General features: G+C 41.1%; 1 long non-coding RNA gene across 1 annotated transcript in view; it reads right to left on the bottom strand.

Moving 5' to 3' along the window:
• Nucleotides 1-248: 248 nt before the first annotated feature.
• LOC121165011 overlaps nucleotides 249-9,131 on the bottom strand; it is a 53,067-nt gene continuing 44,184 nt past the window's right edge. The window contains exon 4 of the long non-coding RNA XR_005885186.1: nucleotides 249-316. This is a non-coding gene — a long non-coding RNA (uncharacterized LOC121165011). The remainder of the gene's footprint in view (nucleotides 317-9,131) is intronic.

Raw genomic sequence — 9,131 nt, 5'->3', positions numbered from 1 at the left:
CACCAAAAGAGACAATAATATGTGACCCTCCAGATAATTTCCTATGACATATTTAAATATATCACTTGTATATTTACATATTTAGATTACATATGTTTTAGTTATAAAAACCCTAAGTTATTTTTATAAAGTTTCACTTACTTGAAAAATAAACTGATAGAGCAAAAGGAAGAGACATAAAAAAAAATATTTTCCATTCACTGGTTTACTCACCAAGTGGTGACAATAGTTGACTATGGGCTAGGTTTCCTGTGGTGGGTCTCAGGGTCCCCAATATTTGGTCCATCTTCTGCTGCCTTCCCAGATGAGCAGGAAGCTGGATTGGAAGTCAAAGAGCCAAGACTTGAACCAACTCTGTGATATGGATGCTGGTGTAGCAAGAGGCAGCTTAACCCCTCGTACCAATTTCTCCACTCCAAATTTTCAGTTTTGAGTTTCTACGGTATTTAGCAAAAGCCCTGGGACTCTTTGGATTTGGGGGAAGGAGGCAGTATGTCATTAAACATAAATTATTGGGCCTGGCGCAGTAGTATAGTGGTTAAAGTCCTCACCTTGCATGCGCCAGGGTCCCATATGGTCGCTGGTTCTAATCCCGGTGACCCTGCTTCCCATCTAGCTCCCTGCTTGTGGCCTGGGAAAACAGTCGAGGACGGACCAAAGCTTTGGGATCCTGCACCCTCATGGGAGACCTGGAAAAGAGCTCCTGGTTCCTGGCTTTGGATTGGCTCAGCTACAGCCGTTGCGACTGCATGGGGAGTAAATCAGCGGACGGAAGATCTTCCTCTCTTTAAAAAAACACAGAAATTATTTGGGATTTTAAATTTTTATTTTTTATGACATTCAGATTTGAGTTAAATTTAAAAATTTTAAAAAGATTAGAGTTTATACAAGTGTAAGCTTTAAGATTTAATTTATTTTGTACTACTTCACTTTAGTAGACACTGGCTTTCAACCAAGTAAACGTTTTGATTAGCTAGTTGAGAATAAAAATGAAAGAAAAGAGGAGGCAGAATAAGACTGATTGCTAAAGTAGTCATTTCCTGGGATTATATCTGACTATTTATCAGCACTAATATATTTCTTAGTACTAATATTTTATTCTGGTTGCAATAGTTTGGAAGCCATATGCTTATTACTCCAAGAATTTTGTTTCTCTTTTTAAAGGTAGTATTTATTATTTTCCCGATTAATGTTAATTAATGTTAATTGTGGAAATGTGAAAAAATTTTTTAAAAAATATACATATTTTAAAGATGCATTTTACTACAAAGTCAGATATACAGAGAGGAGGAGAGACAGAGAAGAAGATCTTCTGTCTGTTGATTCACCCCTCAAGTGAGCCGCAATGGCCAGTGCTATGCCGATCCAAAGCCAGGAACCAGGAACTTCCTCCGGGTCTCCCACAAGGGTGCAGGGTCCCAAAGCTTTGGGCTGTCCTCAACTGCCCTCCCAGGCCACAAGCAGGGAGCTGGATGGAAAGTGGAGCTGCCGGGATTAGAACTGGCGCTCATATGGGATCCCAGTGCGTTCAAGGCGAGGACTTTAACCACTACACTAGGCCACGCTGCCAGGCCCCAAAATTTAAAAATATAAAGAAAACTTAAATGACCCATAATCCTGCTAATCAGGAATATCAATGGTGGTACTACGTTAATACAACTGCTTTCCAGTCTTTTTTCTATATATACACGTGAAATTTGATTCTTTAAAATCTTATTTAGAGCCTGGCACAGCAACCTAGTGACTAAAATCCTTGCCTTGCACACGCCGAGATCCCATATGGGCACCAGTTCTAATCCCAGAGGCCCCACTTCCCATCCAGCTCCCTGCTTGTGGCCTGGGAAAGCAGCTGAGGACAGCCCAAGGCCTTGAGATCCTGTCTCTGAGGCTCCTGGCTTTGGATTACCTCAGCTATGGCTGCTTGAGGAGTGAATCAGTGGATGGAAGATCTTCCTTTCTGTCTCCTCTTTTCTGTATATCTGACTTTCCAATAAAAATAAAATAAATATTTAAAAATAAATAAGTAAAATAAAGTATTATTTAGCTTTACTAAGGCAAAGAAACAGAAGATAGAAAGATATTTCCCATTCACTGGTTCACTCCCCAAATGCCTATGACAGGTAGAACTGGTCCAAGCCAAAGATGGAACCAAGAACTCTGGCTCTCTCATGTGGATGGCAGGGCACCAACTACTTAAGACATCACTTCCAAGATGAGCATGAGCAAAAGGTTGGAACCAGGAGTGGAATCAAGACTGGAACCCACACACTTTGATACAGAATGCTGGTGTCCCAAATGGTATTTTAATTGTTGCACCAAATGCCTGTTCTACATGCAATTTTATGCAGTTGAGATGATATTCCATATGACCTAGTGAATTTGATACACATTTTTAAAATGTCTATAGGTTAAAATGACCATATGTTAAAGTAAACATAAATTGACATGATTTGTTTTAAAATTCACTATCAGCGATTTACATTAGACTTTGTACTTTTCATCACTACATGTATTACTGTAGTGAGCATGTTCTGCATATAAATCTTTGTTGAGCGTGGGTGTTTCAGGTAGGGGTTGAGAAACTAGTTGGGACACCCAGAATGTCTAGGTTTGAATCTCACTGTGCTTCTATTCCAGCTTTTTGCCAGTGTACACCGTGGGACACAGGAGGTGATGGCTGAAGTACTTGGATTCCTTCCATCCATGTAGGAGACCTGGATAGATTTCCTGGCTCCCAACTTCGCCTCTGCCCAGACCTGGCTATTGTTTGTATCTGGGGTGTGGACCAATAAGTAAGGACAATTTATGCCTCTGAAAAAGTTAAGTAAAACAACACAAACAAAAAGATACATTAGTACCTTCATGATTGCTACTGAGGAAAATACTCTCTTGGAAAACATAGACTGTGAAGAATTCCTAACAGTGAAATCTTCCTCAGTCATATCTTATTGAAGCCTCATGGACTTATGTCATGATTACACAGTAGTTCCAAGACCAACATAAACACTGTGTCCATATTATGTGGGGGTAACAATAATTTAATTTAAGCATCCTACAGTGAGCCTGGCTATTTAGACAAAATGGAATTATTTTGGGTCCTACATGTGTATGTACATGAACATCCAGATCACAAAATATTTGGTTTAAACACTTTCACTATAGCTTTAAATTCAAATTATTACTGGGCCTGACACAATAGCCTAGTAACTAAAGTGTTTGCCTTGCACATGCTGGGATTCCATAAGGGTGCCAGTTCATATCTCAGCAGCTCCACTTCCCACCCAGCTCCCTGCTTACTGCCTGGGAAAGAGTCAAGGATGGCCCAAGGCCTGGGAACCCTGTACCCGGGTGGAAGACCTGGAAGAAGCTCCTGGCTCCTGGCTCCTGGCTTTGGATCGGCTCAGCTCTGGCCATTGTGGCCACTTGGGGAGTGAACTAGCGGACAGAATATTTTTCTGTTTCTTTCTCCTCTCTGTAAAATCTGCTTTTCCAGTAAAAATAAATAATAAACCTTTTTTAAAAAAGTACAAATTATTTCTGCAATCAGTGAAACTTCAAAGTGCAACATCATAAAATGAAAAAGCTGCCAATATGTTGTCTTTGCACAGTCTTCAAATATGGACGTGCTAACAACTGATGCCTTGCTCGTTCTGTCAAACTTCAAGTACGTTTTCATTAAAAATAAAAACCTATGAACTCCATTGCACAGCTAATAAGAACAATCTCTATTATTACACAGAGTATATGACGCATAGAAAATGGAACTTTCATGTGCACCCTACAGCAAAATTACCTGATGTGTTTAGTTCCCTATACTTTGAAGATAATTGTTAGGTGTGAGATCACATACATCAGGTGTCTTCTCCATTCTTCTTTCTTTTCTTTCTTTCTCTCTCTCTCTCTCTCTCTCTCTCTCTCTCTCTCTTTCTCTCTTTCTTTAAGATTTGATAGACACACAGAGACACACATAGAGAGATCTCCATCTACTAGCAAATGGCGGCAATAGCTGGGGACAGACCAGGCTCATGCCAGGAGCCAGGAACTACATTCTGGTTTCCCACATGAATGGCAGGGCCTCAAGATTTTCGGTGACCCTCCTCTACCTTCCAAGATAGAGCAGCCAGGACTGGAATTGACAAGCTGGTAAGGGATGCCATCATCATAAGTGGTGGTATAACCTACTGTGGCATACAACACCAACCTCCCTGCCTGACTTTTAATTTGAAAAGATGGATGACTTGAATTCAATCCAAAACTGGCAAGTTACTAGCCATGTAACCTTGGTCAAACTACCTTAAATTCTCCATCCACTAGCAAATGGCCACAACAGCTGGGGACAGACCCTCAATGCCCTAAATTTTCTAATAAAGGGACTTCTCAGAGTTGAAAGGGGGTCAGTAAAACAATGAGCTGCATGTACCCAGCTTACAGTTCGTGTTCAACTCACCTTTTCTTACTATGTAGAATAAAAATAAACGTCCTATCTCTAAATTCCCACATGGGTTCCTCAAATAGATCTCCATGATTCCTTCTTCTTATTATTTCTTCAGTTCTATTCAGCATATCTACTCCTCTCTACATCCATGACAGAAGGCACGACGGCCAAAGAGTATGCATGTGTATGTTGTTTGCCCACAACTCACAATATAAAAGGAATATACAGCTAAGCCCACTTTCTCCTTGTAACCAACTACAGCGGAATTACTTTTGAAGGATGAAATTTGAGTAGGAATAGCTAATTATGAAGTAAGTGTCACAACTACACATTTCCTTAGAAAAAATTCACACAATCTGAAACATAGTTTCTATATTCGCTCTAGTTCAATGCCAAACACTTGAAGCAGGCAAGTGTTGTTTTTTTTTTTTTTTTTTTTTTTGCTTTGTTTCGTTTTGTTTTGTTTTCTCTCTCCCTCCTTAAACTCTCTAGGAAAAGTGTGAAGGCAATACTCTTCAGCTCAGGAGGAAAAAATAACTATATATGCTAAATTGTCAAATTTTATTTCTGCCTGTGAATCAGACCAATGTATATATGGAGTTGTAACATGAAGAAACCCAGGTGATAACAGCTTCATGTTATTTTATTTTACATTTCTGAGATGTATACTTGTTGGAGCATTTTCTCCTCAGCATCTTTCAGATTTGAAACACCAATTCTCCACTTTCTTTTTACATGTCTCAATTTCCTAACAATGGCCATCTCACTTTAGTCTGCAATTATTAGGTTCTGTAATTCACAGCCTTCCTGTAGACTGTGACAGAAATTAGTGACACCTGGATGGGCTTTTGGTCATTTTTATTTCCTGACAATGAATATGCTTTGGCATTCTCTTATCCTTGTTCCCAAGTCTCTTCCTATCACTTGCACTTGGGTCCCACAGGCAAGCCAAGATGAAGAAACAAACTATTTTTACAGTCCACCCTCCAGGACAGGTATGGTGCAAAGATGTGCCTGAGAGACAACCCTGTAGGTCTGGACATGACCTTGGGACCTGGGTTCGCCTAGCCTCAATCTGTGCTGCTCCCTCAGAAGTTGGGTACCCAAGAAAAGGTCGGATATCTCCCTCCAAGGAATGGGCGGAAGGAAAGTAGGCAGTAGGAGAGGAAGTGCGCTCGGGAGGCTGTGCCCGCTGGAGGTTTTGAGGTGTGGCCCTGGACCCGCAGGCAGGTAGCCTCTGGGAGGGGCAACATGGGGAAGAGGCCTCATAAAGGCAGGGCGCACGAGAGGAAGAGTGGACCTTAGGGAAAAGGAACAAAACCCTTAAGCTGGTGTTCTTTTATCCAGCCTAAGGGGAGTAGGTCACCAACCAGACAGGGGGATCTTAGGGTCATTTCCGCTTAGGTCTCCAGTCCTGGCCATGGACTGGGGGCACAGAGGCAGTGTGCAGGCATGAGATCTGTAGCAGCGAGCGATCCAGCATCCCCTGAGGTCAGGAGAAGTGACCAATTGTGGCCAGGCTTCAAGCGTCTCTAAATGTCTCACTGAAGAAGTGGTTAACTGCCAGTCTGGAGCAATTATATATATATTTTTCTAAGTAGAAGCCCTGTCCCTTACCTAGCAGCAAAGACCTAAAGTTTTTCTCCCGGTGGTTACGTGCCTCAAGGCTCCATGCTGAATTGCTGCCTGTGCTTTCCAGAAAGGCCCATTCAGTCTTTGTAGCTCTATGACAGCTTCTTAACTGAATCCTCACACTTCTAGCTCAACCTTTGTCTTCACTGTGTTCTCAAGCTCAAGGCTAGGCCAGAGTTAAATGGCTTTCAGAGAGGAAACCTTTCAATGAATGAAACGCCTAGGTAATTGCCAATGCAGGATGTTTTTCAGCTCCCATGGCTGCAAAATATGTTTGGTTTAACCAACCAACTTGTGGGACTGACTCTGGGAAAACAGACAAACATGACCCAGAAAGAAATATGGACAAATACAAAATTGCTGCAATTGAGTCTTGTAAGGTTAGGAATAAAACCTCATCCTGGATGCAAAGGTCACCCAGATGGAGGGGTGACTGATTTCTAGGGCCTTTGGGAATGGTTGCGCAGCAAGAATGACAGCAGAGCAAGGCCATGATGTAGATATTAGGAAACAACTACATAATGCTAATTAACAATACAGACAAGAAATTACATAGATCCCTTAAAATTATCAACACAAAGATGAGTTGGAAGAAATGGGTGAAGAGCTTAGAGAATTTTTTAAATTCAAATCATTAACATCACAGAAACAAAATAACAGTCCTCCATCATTACTTCTTTAGGAGAGTCCAGTGTTGTTATGTGTATTCCTCCAGGTGATGTATGTATAGCCAACCCTGTTCTCCACATACACACGGGGTGCCAGCTCTGGCAACCCTGGTGGTCACTTGGGCTAGGATGACAGATCTCTCTCTTCCTAACTCCATCACTTTGGGAAGCAAGTTTCTACTCCCATCTCTTCCTCTACAGGGCAGGACTGGGGCTGGACCACTTCCAAACTGTACCCAGAGCCCTTCAGTGTGAGAGGGTTTCCTCTGCACATGCAGGAGCTCAGGAAGCTGTCTGCATCTTGGTATTAATTTAGTGTATCTATATGATTCAAGTCTAATTGGTGTTAAGCATTTAACCACATGTCTGAATTTTATCACCCTATCAATTTTAGGTTAAAATAAACCACTTTCTTCTGATCCTTAATAGTTAGTCTGAGGTATTAAACGTCCCTCTTAAACACAATTTATAAGTGTAATAGAATTTTCATATTTAAGTTCCCAAAGCATACACATCTAACAAATCAAATTCTCTTAACATATTTGAACACTGTGTGAATTTCACTGATTCAATTCCCTTAAATTATGTCAAATACAACACATGGTTGTATTTGGTTGTTTCAGGTACTTCACTCCCTCTGATAAGGATGAATGTTCTGTGTCCTATGCTTACAGTATCCCTGCAGGAGTCTTAGCCCCGAAAGGGCATTGGTTAGGGGCCACGCTGCTGAGGTTTAGATTCTGCCTCTGCCACTAATTGCATATGGGACTTTGGGTAAGTTGTCTAAGTCTTTGTGCCTCTGCATTGTCATCTGAAAAGGGGACAGACAGCAGTAGTAGCACATCATGGAGTTACCGGGAGCCTCACTTGAGTGAAGCCAGGCACTCTGTAACCCCCAAAGTCTAGCTGCAAGCCCAAAGCCCTTGCCATGCTCATGAAGACTTCTGCAGAGTTGACCAAATTTCTAGCTGACCAAAAGTACTAGTTGACTAAAAATTTCAATTTAAAAAATCAGTCTAGGGCCTGGCATGGTAGCCTAGTGGCTAAAGTCCTTGCTTTTCACACACCAGGATCCATATAGGTGCAGGTTTTAATCCCAGCAGCTCCACTTCCCATCCAGCTCCCTGCTTGTGGCCTGGGAAAGCAGTGGAGAATGGCCCAAAGCTTTGGGACCCAGGATCCACATGGGAGACTCAGAAGAGGCTCCTGGCTCCTGGCTTCGGATTGGCTCAGCTTTGGCCATTGCGGCCGCTTGGGGAATGAATCTTTTGAAGGAAGATCTTCTCTGTCTTTCCTCCTCTCTGTATATCTGACTTTCCAATAAAAATAAAATAAGTCTTTAAAAAATTCATTATAAAAATGCCAGATACCATTCCAATCAGTGAACTTCTCTAAAGTATCTAAGATATTTTCAGTGCAGACAACTCATTCAAATATAGGACAGCTAGATAAAAATTCGTTAGTAGTAGTAAATATAACTATTTTAGTGTTAATTTCTTCTTTGTGGTTATTTGCAGTTGTAGCAATTTCCTAAAGGAAGGGAACAGATTTATTTTGGGATTGCTAATCTGGTACTGTATGTTTAAAATTGAGGATTGGGATGTAGAGCTGTTAGCCCATGATTCCAGGTAGAGATGGAGAAGAGGCAGGGAGGGGGCTCACTCCTGGGAATTCCATCTGTTCCCCTGGAATGATTCTGATCTGTCTGCCATTTTGTGGCAGCTCAAAAGTCTAGGATTTCAACTGGAATTTATTTTCACAACGTAAAGTGTTACCTATCCCTTAGGAGTCATGCAAGTTTCACCTTTTCATAGTTCTTATGGTAACTGCTTTCAGTTTTTTCCTGTTTGATAGCCTGGGATTCTGCACCTTTCCACTGGAGAGTTCAGCTAATTTCCCTGCTTATTAAAGTTAATTAAATGCTTTAATTCTTATTAAAGTTAATTAAATTCTTTAATATAAATCTCCTTTATATTTTACTTTCTCATCTTTCTATTAAAGAGATTAAAGATGTAGGACTGTGATAAGCCTTAAATGAAGTTTTATAAAGCACTATGTTTAGTATATTGTAAATGCTTTAAAAAGGTTAATTATTATTGTCAGGTCATTATTTTTTCAGCTTTTTCTCCCTTTAAATATTTTGGATTATTTCTTGTGTTACTGTATATGAGGGGACTTCACAAAGTCCACAGAGTGGGCCAGTGTTTTAGAGCAGGGGGTTAAACTACAGTTGTGACAATGACATCCCATATTGTACAGCCTCTAACCCAGCTTTATACTAATGTACCTGAAAAGGCAGTGGGTGATGGCCCTAGTGCTTGGGCTTCTGTCAACCACATGGGAGATCTGATGGAATCTTCTGGCTTCTACCTGGTCTAGACCTGGCTAGGCTGTTG

The sequence above is a fragment of the Ochotona curzoniae genome, unplaced genomic scaffold (genome assembly GCF_017591425.1).
Source record: "Ochotona curzoniae isolate NIBS_2020 unplaced genomic scaffold, NIBS_Ocur_1.0 contig_883, whole genome shotgun sequence".
NCBI classification, from domain to species: Eukaryota; Metazoa; Chordata; class Mammalia; order Lagomorpha; family Ochotonidae; genus Ochotona; species Ochotona curzoniae.
Note: the sequence above shows the minus strand (reverse complement) of the source record. Positions and strands in the feature narration are given on the sequence as shown.